Raw genomic sequence first — 12,239 nt, forward strand, 5'->3', positions numbered from 1 at the left:
TCAGTACAAGTGTAATATTTAGAATTTCTATTTCCCTAATGAAATAAGTTTCAATTATTCAGAAATAATTGTTTAACAATTAATATAATAAAAAAGTATGCTGTTGTCAAGAAGAAGAAAATGTCCTCGCGCACCTGCTGTCTGCGCGCGCGCGCGCGCAAGTGCGATTTCAAATACAAAGTATCATTAACGGTTCCTCTCCTCAAAGAAACAACCACAGCGCAGGACTGTCGAACAAAAGGTGAGTAAATTCTCCAAAATAAATATACAGATTTACTATTCGTACACAAATTTCTGTACTGACACGCTTAACTGTATGTTTTTATATTTAAATGTTTGTTGTTTACCATTTTAACCGCTAATTTAATAGCCGCGATGCTAGCTATCATAATGAACTTCGTGGGACGAAATGGAGAGTATTAAATCACAAACGGCGATTTTTAGTCAGCTTTGTTCATTATATTCACTTTTAGTCATTGTAACTCTGTTCTTTTCTGAACTAATTTGTTGTCGTTTACGTTTGTTAATCGTTACCCATCCATGTTACATGTAGACTATCTAATAGCTTATTTTTCGATTCATTTAACTTACAGAAAAAAACTGTTTTTGTCCTTTTCTCTCCTCAGAACCTATACATTTAACAGGGTTCACTGAGCAGCACTAATGTAAGTAGACCTTTTTTTTTTTTTTTTTTACTTTGAAATAACTGAAATAGTGTTTCAGAGTGAGGCCTAACATTAATCCAAAATTATATATGAATCCAGTCTTATATACAATATTAATGTTACACTGAATTGAATTAAAGAGTTTATAATTTATGTTTTCTTTTGTTTTTGTTTTTTTTAGCAGTTAATGAAGACGTTGTATGTTTCATGAATATGGCTCTGTAGTGGACTGGTGGAGCTGCTGATGTCTGTTGCTGGCTGACAATAAAGTGATCTCTTTGGACTTACCTCATCTTTTGAAGGTGTGTAAATAAGTGAACAATTGAGGAGAAACATCAGAAACCGATCTAAAACATTCAATTACTTATAGTTTATGTGTTTTATTTTTTTTCCACTTTTATTTTCTTCTAAGAAATCCGAGCCTTGCTCCTGATCCTGCTGTGCTGGACGGTATATGATTAATTGAGGTAAGTCTGAGTTTGTGCATTTTGAGGTTTACACACACACACACACATATACACACAGGTGCATCAAAAAACAAAAACAAATTAGTATATCATGAAAAAGTGTTTTTTTGTAACTTATTTCAAAAAGTGAAACTTTCATATATTCTAGATTAATTACATGTAAAGTAAAACATTTAAAAAGTTTTTTTTTTTGTTTGTTTTAATTTTGATGATTAGAGCTTACAGCTCAAGTCAAAAATCCAGTATTGGATTGCTGCAGTTAAAGCTATTGCTATTCAAATCATCAATCTTATTGTCTCTAGCAAAACAAATCATTACAGCTCCAAGTGAACCATGTTCGACAGCTCACCAAACTATTGTTCAGGCTTTAATGTGTGTTGCTGCAGACACTCGGAATTTGTACTGTAGGGATGGTCATTTAATTCAACTAAAATGTAAATATTTTTGGCTTTCGTGATCTGTAAGCTGTAATCACAAAAAAAAATTGTTTTTTTTAAATGTTTTACTTTACATGTAATGAATCTAGAATATCTTAAAGTTTCAGTTTTTGAAACAAGTTACAGAAAAAATTTAACTTTTCACGATATTCAAATTTTTAGATGCACCTGTGAACAGTATATATACATACACACGAACACATACATACATAAATACATTCAAATATACATACACTGTGTGTTATTGCAATAGATATTGCATTGAACTAGTCCACAACCATTAATCGGTACACTAATATAACAAAATACTCATTTTAAAGATACTCTGAATAAAACCATGTGCTAAATGAATAAATGTCAATATTTTGTTATTAAATTTTATGTAAATCCCTCCTTTTTCAACGAACTACACAGAATCTTACACTAACTGTGGTAATGAAGACCCATTTGGTGAGAGCAGCACTGCAGATTTTCCTGATGGTGAGGAGCTACTTGCTGACGAACCCACCAACATGATTTCACCTTATAAGTGCCTTTGTTCTATTCAACATTATACAGAAAAGCTGTTAAACGTACAGCAAAGTGTACTATTTTTCTGCTGCATTTGTTGGGTATTCAAGAGGAGATCATCAAGCTACCTACAGCTGTCTTGAGGCTTATCAATTTCTTAAAATTTCCTGTGTGAATTTTCCCAATCTGTGACCTCCATTTAGAACAAGAAAGAATGTTATCGTTGGATCATGATGTACATTAAATTTGCTCATTTGAATTGTACTATTTTTGAAGTATGATTGTTTTAAAGTTCTAAGATATTTGAGTCACATTTATTTGTTTATGGTTTTGTCAAGGTGTAAGTTTTATTTATTTTTTATTTATAACAATATTAACACTGGTGTTCCCATGAATTTGATTGTGATGTGCAGTATTGATTATTTATTTGAAACTTCTATGGATGTTGTTGTTAATCAATAAACAATGTTTGATATGTATTCATTTTAGTTTTTCTGTTTGTTTATTAAAATAATTAAATGTCAATAGCAGGAACAATAAACTAGAGGGAGGAGAGGGAACAAATATTAAAGAACTGAAATTGAGAAATGGTGCCTCAAGCACCAAGGTGGTTCCTGACCATTCTTAATAAAGGGTTCCTCCAGGAACCGTTAAAAGTTCCTCAGAGAACCACCCCTTTTAAAGGGTGCCTAGAGGCTCTACAGAGGGTTCCGCCACAGTGGCAAAGTGAAGAACCCCAAAAGGTGCCTCCAGGAACCTTTAGTTTTTACAGTGTATTTTATAATACGTATCTGTACTTTTACTCAAGTACTTGATTTGTGTACTTCGTCCACCACTGCGTGATGAACGAACGACTCAAACCCGAAGACTTGTCAGATAAGAGGTGAGGTGAGCTGATAATAGAAGACCCAGGTAAACAATGAATTAATCTTTTCTGTTTCTTATAGCATTAGTTTTGTATTGTTTGTAGTGTGATCAACATTTGCATAAGTAGTAGATGTGTTAGGGAAGTAGCACATAACATTTTAATTATATTTTGCTAAAATGAACGAAATGACTCGAAAAAAGATTCGTTCATTTTGCTGAACGAGACTCAAAGGTCCGAGTCAGTAAAATGATCCAAACTTCCCATCACTAATGTACATCGCTAACTTCATCTGACGTCTCAATTCTGATTGGTTGTCTTGTTCACAATCTGGGGTGGGACTTCTGAGGATACTTCGTATCAGACTAAACCATTTTTCGGGAGGGTAGAGGTAGGCCTGTCGCAATAATCAATATATCGACTCATCGCGCAGTATATGTACATAACATGTTTTTGGTGACGCAATATATCGCCCATTATATTTACTTAAAAATTAATGTCACCGTGTTTTGTACATTCCACTTGCGCCTGTGTCTTTTGCAGCTTCTCGTACATAACGTGGTGTAGTCAAGTTGCTAGTTCAAATTTAAAAACTGCTTCTACAAAAAAACGTTTCATCTGCAGATATGGTCTTGTTTAGGAATCTGTGCCTTTGTGCATACAGATATCTGACAGCTAAGTAGTGATTGTGTTTTTCAGCAATAGTGTGCACCCTTAATTTACAGAGAAAAGAGTCAGGAAAAGTCTGTAGATGGAAAAATCTCCATACAAGTTCTTTGTGCATTTTCTTTTTTCTACTTGTTACTTTGCACTTATTGTTAAATGATTATTTACTATTTATTCAAGATTTTAAAGGTATGTAATATTTTGATACTTAATTTCCATGATCTAAATATTCTTTAGAATTAAACGTTTGTTGGCATTTGGAAGTGTGTAGGCCTTCTTGCATTATTATGCTGTTACATTATGATTATATATTCAGTGACATAAAATGTTCTTTAAAATGACAATAATATCGCTATCGCAATTATTTCTGGGGCAATATAACGCACAACAAAAGTTGTTATCGTGACAGGCCTAGGTAGAGGAGCAGATATTAGAAAATTTATTTAACCCAATTGCATGCTTTTTTGTGGTTTTCATAATATCTCAGTATATATTCTAATACAAAATATTAGAATTATTCACAGAACATGGGCCTATCACTGTAAAAACTAAAGGTTCCTGGAGGCACCTTTTGGGGTTCTTCACTTTGCCACTGTGGCGGAACCCTCTGTAGTGCCTCTAGGCACCCTTTAAAAAGGGGTGGTTCTCTGAGGAACTTTTAACGGTTCCTGGAGGAACCCTTTTATTAAGAATGGTCAGGAACCACCTTGGTGCTTCGAGGCACCATTTCTCAATTTCAGTTCTTTAATATTTGTTCCCCTCTCCCTCCCTCTAGTTTATTGTTCCTGCTATTGACATTTAATTATTTTAATAAACAAACAGAAAAACTAAAATGAATACATATCAAACATTGTTTATTGATTAACAACAACATCCATAGAAGTTTCAAATAAATAATCAATACTGCACATCACAATCAAATTCATGGGAACACCAGTGTTAATATTGTTATAAATAAAAAATAAATAAAACTTACACCTTGACAAAACCATAAACAAATAAATGTGACTCAAATATCTTAGAACTTTAAAACAATCATACTTCAAAAATAGTACAATTCAAATGAGCAAATTTAATGTACATCGCAGTCAACGATAACATTCTTTCTTGTTCTAAATGGAGGTCACAGATTGGGAAAATTCACACAGGAAATTTTAAGAAATTGATAAGCCTCAAGACAGCTGTAGGTAGCTTGATGATCTCCTCTTGAATACCCAACAAATGCAGCAGAAAAATAGTACACTTTGCTGTACGTTTAACAGCTTTTCTGTATAATGTTGAATAGAACAAAGGCACTTATAAGGTGAAATCATGTTGGTGGGTTCGTCAGCAAGTAGCTCCTCACCATCAGGAAAATCTGCAGTGCTGCTCTCACCAAATGGGTCTTCATTACCACAGTTAGTGTAAGATTCTGTGTAGTTCGTTGAAAAAGGAGGGATTTACATAAAATTTAATAACAAAATATTGACATTTATTCATTTAGCACATGGTTTTATTCAGAGTATCTTTAAAATGAGTATTTTGTTATATTAGTGTACTGATTAATGGTTGTGGACTAGTTCAATGCAATATCTATTGCAATAACACACAGTGTATGTATATTTGAATGTATTTATGTATGTATGTGTTCGTGTGTATGTATATATACTGTTCACAGGTGCATCTAAAAAAATTTGAATATCGTGAAAAAGTTAAATTTTTTTCTGTAACTTGTTTCAAAAACTGAAACTTTAAGATATTCTAGATTTATTACATGTAAAGTAAAACATTTAAAAAAACAATTTTTTTTTGTGATTACAGCTTACAGATCACGAAAGCCAAAAATATTTACATTTTAGTTGAATTAAATGACCATCCCTACAGTACAAATTCCGGGTGTCTGCAGCAACACACATTAAAGCCTGAACAATAGTTTGGTGAGCTGTCGAACATGGTTCACTTGGAGCTGTAATGATTTGTTTTGCTAGAGACAATAAGATTGATGATTTGAATAGCAATAGCTTTAACTGCAGCAATCCAATACTGGATTTTTGACTTGAGCTGTAAGCTCTAATCATCAAAATTAAAACAAACAAAAAAAAAACTTTTTAAATGTTTTACTTTACATGTAATTAATCTAGAATATATGAAAGTTTCACTTTTTGAAATAAGTTACAAAAAAACACTTTTTCATGATATACTAATTTGTTTTTGTTTTTTGATGCACCTGTGTGTATATGTGTGTGTGTATATGTATGTATATGTGTGTGTGTGTGTGTAAACCTCAAAATGCACAAACTCAGACTTACCTCAATTAATCATATACCGTCCAGCACAGCAGGATCAGGAGCAAGGCTCGGATTTCTTAGAAGAAAATAAAAGTGGAAAAAATAAAACACATAAACTATAAGTAATTGAATGTTTTAGATCGGTTTCTGATGTTTCTCCTCAATTGTTCACTTATTTACACACCTTCAAAAGATGAGGTAAGTCCAAAGAGATCACTTTATTGTCAGCCAGCAACAGACATCAGCAGCTCCACCAGTCCACTACAGAGCCATATTCATGAAACATACAACGTCTTCATTAACTGCTAAAAAACAAAACAAAAGAAAACATAAATTATAAACTCTTTAATTCAATTCAGTGTAACATTAATATTGTATATAAGACTGGATTCATATATAATTTTGGATTAATGTTAGGCCTCACTCTGAAACACTATTTCAGTTATTTCAAAGTAAAAAAAAAAAAAGGTCTACTTACATTAGTGCTGCTCAGTGAACCCTGTTAAATGTATAGGTTCTGAGGAGAGAAAAGGACAAAAACAGTTTTTTTCTGTAAGTTAAATGAATCGAAAAATAAGCTATTAGATAGTCTACATGTAACATGGATGGGTAACGATTAACAAACGTAAACGACAACAAATTAGTTCAGAAAAGAACAGAGTTACAATGACTAAAAGTGAATATAATGAACAAAGCTGACTAAAAATCGCCGTTTGTGATTTAATACTCTCCATTTCGTCCCACGAAGTTCATTATGATAGCTAGCATCGCGGCTATTAAATTAGCGGTTAAAATGGTAAACAACAAACATTTAAATATAAAAACATACAGTTAAGCGTGTCAGTACAGAAATTTGTGTACGAATAGTAAATCTGTATATTTATTTTGGAGAATTTACTCACCTTTTGTTCAACAGTCCTGCGCTGTGGTTGTTTCTTTGAGGAGAGGAACCGTTAATGATACTTTGTATTTGAAATCGCACTTGCGCGCGCGAGCAGACAGCAGGTGCGCGAGGACATTTTCTTCTTCTTGACAACAGCATACTTTTTTATTATATTAATTGTTAAACAATTATTTCTGAATAATTGAAACTTATTTCATTAGGGAAATAGAAATTCTAAATATTACACTTGTACTGATTGTTATAATTAGTGTATTTTTAATGAAATCAATGTGTTGAGCCATATTTAGTTCAATAATATTTTTAATGTTTCAGGGAAAACAATATCTACCTTCAAATAATTTTACATTTGTTTATAAACTAAAAACTATTTTTCAGTTATTGCAGTATTTAAGTTATACAACAAAAGTATTTAAAATCCAACAAATGGAGGCATAAAAGTGCAATCTGACAGAAAGAAATAAAGAAAATAATCTGTAATACCATGGTGTAGCCACTGCCTGTATGGCCTTATATGTGTATATTCCCTATTGCTGAAAACAGTGTTTTCAGACATAATTTTTAGATATACCTGGCTGATTTGTATATTTTGCATGTCCCTTTTTTTTGACAATTTGTAAGACTATTTAGTCTTTTCTAATCATGCCCAAGTTTTTTGTTTTCACATGCCAAGTGCCACAAAAGTGATTATGTTCCATACCATTCCAAAAAAGTAAATAATAATAATAACAATAATAATAATCAGTCTTATTTCATTTCTGTCACATGAATCTCTGGGTTCCTCCAGATGCTGGCTTATACAAGTCAGATCTTCCAGGAACCACTTCGATGTTAACAGATCTTACAATAACCCTTTTAAAAATTTGAGTTCCTCCAGGAACCTCCAGAGCACTTTGAGGTCTCAGTGTAATGAAAGGGTGACTCCAGAACCTCAGAAGTGGAAACAAAGTGCTTCAAGGATCCCATAAGTTCTTGCAAGAACTGCAAAGACTGAAATGGTTCCTCCAGGAACCCTATTATGAAAAAAAGAGCTTTGAGGCACTTAAATTACATTTTGAAGTTCCTCGAGTACTCAAAGGGATATTTGAGGCACCTTTAGTTTTTACAGTGTATAATTCCTGGATTTTGTGGGGCCCCCTGGGCGGTGGGTGAATTGTCACCACCTTTCACCCCACTAGCTACGGCCCTGGGCCTCACAACCGCAGACCACGTGTAACCACACCAGCCCAGGACCTCCACATCCAGCATCTTCACCTCCAAGATTGTCTGAGACCAGCCACCCGGACAGCTGCTGCAACAATCGGTTTGCATAACCAAAGAATTTCTGCACAAACTGTCAGAAACTGTCTCAGGGAAGATCATCTGCATGCTCATCGTCCTCATCGGGGTCTCGACCTGACAGCAGTTCGTCGTCGTAACCGACTTGAGTGGGCAAATGCTCACATTCGATGGCGTCTGGCATTTTAGAGAGGTGTTCTCTTCACGGATGAATCCCGGTTTTCACTGTACAGGGCAGATGGCAGACAGAGTGTATGGTGTTGTGTGGGTGAGCGGTTTGCTGATGTTAATGTTGTGGATCGAGTGGCCCATGGTGGCGGTGGGGTTATGGTATGGGCAGGCGTATGTTATGGACAGCAAACACAGGTGCATTTTATTGATGGCATTTTGAATGCACAGAGATACCGTGACAAGATCCTGAGGCCCATTGTTGTGCCATTCATCCACGACCATCACCTCATGTTGCAGCATGATAATGCACGGCCCCATGTTGCAAGGATCTGTACACAATTCCTGGAAGCTGAAAACATCCCAGTTCTTGCATGGCCAGCATACTCACCGGACATGTCACCCATTGAGCATGTTTGGGATGCTCTGGATCGGCGTATACGACAGCATGTTCCAGTTCCTGCCAATATCCAGCAACTTCGCACAGCCATCGAAGAGGAGTGGACCAACATTCCACAGGCCACAATCTACAACCTGATCAACTCTATGCGAAGGAGATGTGTTGCACTGCGTGAGGCAAATGGTGGTCACACCAGATACTGACTGGTTTTGGTGTCTCCCCGGACCCCCAATACAGTAAAACTGCACATTTTAGAGTGGCCTTAATTTTATTATTAAGGCACACCTGTGCAATAATCATGCTGTCTAATCAGCATCTTGATATGCCACACCTGTGAGGTGGATGGAGTATCTCGGCAAAGGAGAAGTGCTCACTAACACAGATTTAGACAGATTTGTGAACAATATTTGAGAGAAATAGGCCTTTTGTGTACATAGAAAAAGTCTTAGATCTTTGAGTTCAGCTCATGAAAAATGGGGGCAAAAACAAAAGTGTTGAGTTTATAATTTTGTTCAGTGTAGTCACTAGGATGTCTAAAGTGGACTACCGAAATAAAGAGTAACAAAACGGGGAATAGAAAAGATTAATTCCAGGAGTGGTCAACAACAATTCCTTCAGGAACACGGCTCCGACTCATCCAGGATGTCACAAAAGAGCCATGGACAACTACTTTAATATTAAGTGGGTTTACCCTGTTTATAATTAACTACTTTTATTCTTATGCTGTATATTTGACAAAATGTCACCTATATTTGTATCTGTATGTGAACCAGAAACAATACTAGGCACATTGTAGCTTCTGATTCATAGATTCTTTTTATTTTGCTGCCATCTACCACCATCATAAGGTATTACAGTGGCACATTGAGAAAAAACAGCATTGTAGAGTTACAGGACAGTATGTAATAAATAGAAATAGGTTTCGCACCCTCTAGAGAAATAATAATTTCATTGACTAGTTAATCATTTCTTTCTCTTGAAAGCCCCTGGTTGGTGCAACTCACAATGTTGTAAATAAATTCTCTGGTTTTATTGTATTGATGTTGATTTGTCTGATATTTGGTATCTTCAAGGATGACTGTATTTCCCATGCCAACAAGAGCCTTTACGGAAGAACAGGACCTGCATGTCCCAGTTTTCACTCTTCTGTGAAGGTTCATGTTCATCCAGATGACCACAGTATGTCATGTGGTATTTTGTCCTCGAACCCAAATTATGGGTCATTTTCAGAACCAGTCACTTTTCAAAAGTTTTTTTTTTCAGGCCCCAGCGAGAATTGAACTCGCGACCCCTGGTTTACAAGACCAGTGCTCTAACCACTGAGCTATGGAGCCTCACCTGATGGCTGTCACTCATGTAGGTGACATAAAGAGCTCACTTTGAGTTAGCATAACAAAGACACACCTATAGGGCTTGGCAAGGAGCCTAAGATGTCTTTACAGATTCAACAATGGTTTGAGGAAAAAGTCAAAGCTTAGGGTGTGAATCTCTTGGGGAAGTGGCTTGAGTAGTTGGTGGGGCCTTTTAGTAGTTGTAATACAGAATCCCTGCACATTTATGCATATTCTTATAAGAAAACACGAATATCAGTCAACACTCTCTTATGCGGTGTTAGTCTGACATGATCAGACTCAGTGTAAACAACAGTCTGGCCACTTTCTTGTATTTCAACTGACTTAGTTTGTTTAAAAAGTGAGGTTTTTATTTGCATAAACACTGTTCTGAAAGGGAATCAGTAGCTGTGCTGATATATGCGGTGAAGAAAAACTTGAGAGAAGCAAGACTTCCTGGTTCTAGAGATGCCTTTACAAGTCACTCAGTTTTACAGTCAGCATGAAAGACTTGAGAGTGCAATAGAATCGGATTGATTTGACTGTAATAAGTTCATTTAGGCGTTCAAGACTGAAAGGTCAAACACACTGGAATTAATCGCAGCTGCTTAAAGTGCTTGTTACAACCACTTTAGCTGGTAATATCTTCAGAGGATTGGATTCATAAAAACAATGGGAAGATTCTCTCTGTGAAGGTTGTTGTCAGTGTGTGTAGTGTTGTGTTAGTTACAGGATCACAGAATGATAGTTTTCCTCTGTCCCAGTCCAGCTCCAATCTCACCCTCTGAAGCTTCTCTTTAACTAGAAAGGTGCTGTTGGGTTTCTCTGGGGATTGTGAGAAATATTTTCCATCTTCACACCACATACACCAGACATTGTTGTAAAAAGAAATCCGTTCCCTTCCTTTGGATTGACTCTGTGGTTACTCCAATATGAATTGACTCCAACCTCCATATTCCAGAAGTGTGTTCCTGAGTCAAAGCCCTCTGAACCCAGAACACAGGCATATGGGCAAAACCTCTCAGGATCATTAGGAACCAGTTGTTGTGTCTTGCTATGTCTCAGACCGGTTGTCATGAAATAAAGACTGGAGGATTCAAATGCGGGAAAACAAGAGCAGTTTATTGAGAATCACATCAAGCTCACACAAAGTGAAAGCAGGTTGTGCACCACGTATGTAGGCAGGTAGCGCCGGGATGCAATGGGCAGCCAGTCCCAGTGACAGAGACCAGGAGACGACAGAGAATCAGAAGATGAAGCAGGAACTGACGAAAACCACTGACCAGAGCATGGCAGACAATCCAAGGATCTGACAACAAAGGACAGCGTGAACAGGTCTAATATAGCGCTGATAATGATCCGCAGCTGGAGTGAATCAGCCTCAGACACACACACACAAACAGAGCGAGGATGAGACCATGAGCCCATGAACCGTGACACCGGTCAGGTTATCAGACGTGTATTTGCAGTATTTGGGTCCAGAGTCATAGGAGCTGATGAAAGATACAAACAGTGTTACTCCATAGAACTACAGGTGCTGGTCATATAATTAGAATATCATCAAAAAGTTGATTTATTTCACTAATTCCATTCAAAAAGTGAAACTTGTATATTATATTCATTCATTACACACAGACTGATATATTTCAAATGTTTATTTCTTTTAATTTTGATGATTATAACTCACAACTAAGGAAAATCCCAAATTCAGTATCTCAGAAAATTTGAATATTAGTTAAGACCAATGCAAAGAAAGGATTTTTAGAAATCTTGGCCAACTGAAAAGTATGAGCATGAAAAGTATGAGCATGTACCTGTACAGCACTCAATGCTTAGTTGGGGCTCCTTTTGCCTGAATTACTGCAGCAATGCGGCGTGGCATGGAGTCGATCAGTCTGTGGGACTGCTCAGGTGTTATGAGAGCCCAGGTTGCTCTTATAGTGGCCTTCAGCTCTTCTGCATTGTTGGGTCTGGCATATCGCATCTTCCTCATCACAATACCCCATAGATTTTCTATGGGGTTAAGGTCAGGCGAGTTTGCTGGCCAATTAAGAACAGGGATACCATGGTCCTTAAACCAGATACTGGTTGCTTTGGCACTGTATGCAGGTGCCAAGTCCTGTTGGAAAATGAAATCTGCATCTCCATAAAGTTGGTCAGCAGCAAGAAGCATGAAGTGCTCTAAAACTTCCTGGTATACGGCTGCGTTGACCTTGGACCTCAGAAAACACAGTGGACCAACACCAGCAGATGACATGGCAGCCCAAACCATCACTGACTGTGG

At 36.4% G+C, this 12,239-nt stretch overlaps 2 long non-coding RNA genes and 1 other non-coding gene across 3 annotated transcripts; 1 reads left to right on the forward strand and 2 right to left on the reverse strand.

The window, feature by feature from the left end:
- Positions 1 to 257: 257 nt before the first annotated feature.
- Positions 258 to 2,514, forward strand: LOC131522245 (uncharacterized). The gene is made up of 3 exons (XR_009266483.1): positions 258 to 967; positions 1,078 to 1,132; positions 1,984 to 2,514. It is a non-coding gene; the product is annotated as an uncharacterized LOC131522245 (long non-coding RNA).
- A 1,732-nt stretch (positions 2,515 to 4,246) lies between these two features.
- On the reverse strand, positions 4,247 to 6,778 carry LOC131522269 (uncharacterized). Its single transcript, XR_009266488.1, has 4 exons — positions 6,356 to 6,778; positions 6,062 to 6,182; positions 5,899 to 5,953; positions 4,247 to 5,021 (listed from the first exon to the last, which is right to left on the reverse strand). It is a non-coding gene; the product is annotated as an uncharacterized LOC131522269 (long non-coding RNA).
- Positions 6,779 to 9,885: 3,107 nt separating this feature from the next.
- On the reverse strand, positions 9,886 to 9,958 carry trnat-ugu (transfer RNA threonine (anticodon UGU)). The gene has a single exon. It is a non-coding gene; the product is annotated as a tRNA-Thr (tRNA).
- Between the last annotated feature and the right edge of the window lie 2,281 nt (positions 9,959 to 12,239).

Source organism: Onychostoma macrolepis, chromosome 16 (genome assembly GCF_012432095.1).
Source record: "Onychostoma macrolepis isolate SWU-2019 chromosome 16, ASM1243209v1, whole genome shotgun sequence".
NCBI lineage: Eukaryota > Metazoa > Chordata > Actinopteri > Cypriniformes > Cyprinidae > Onychostoma > Onychostoma macrolepis.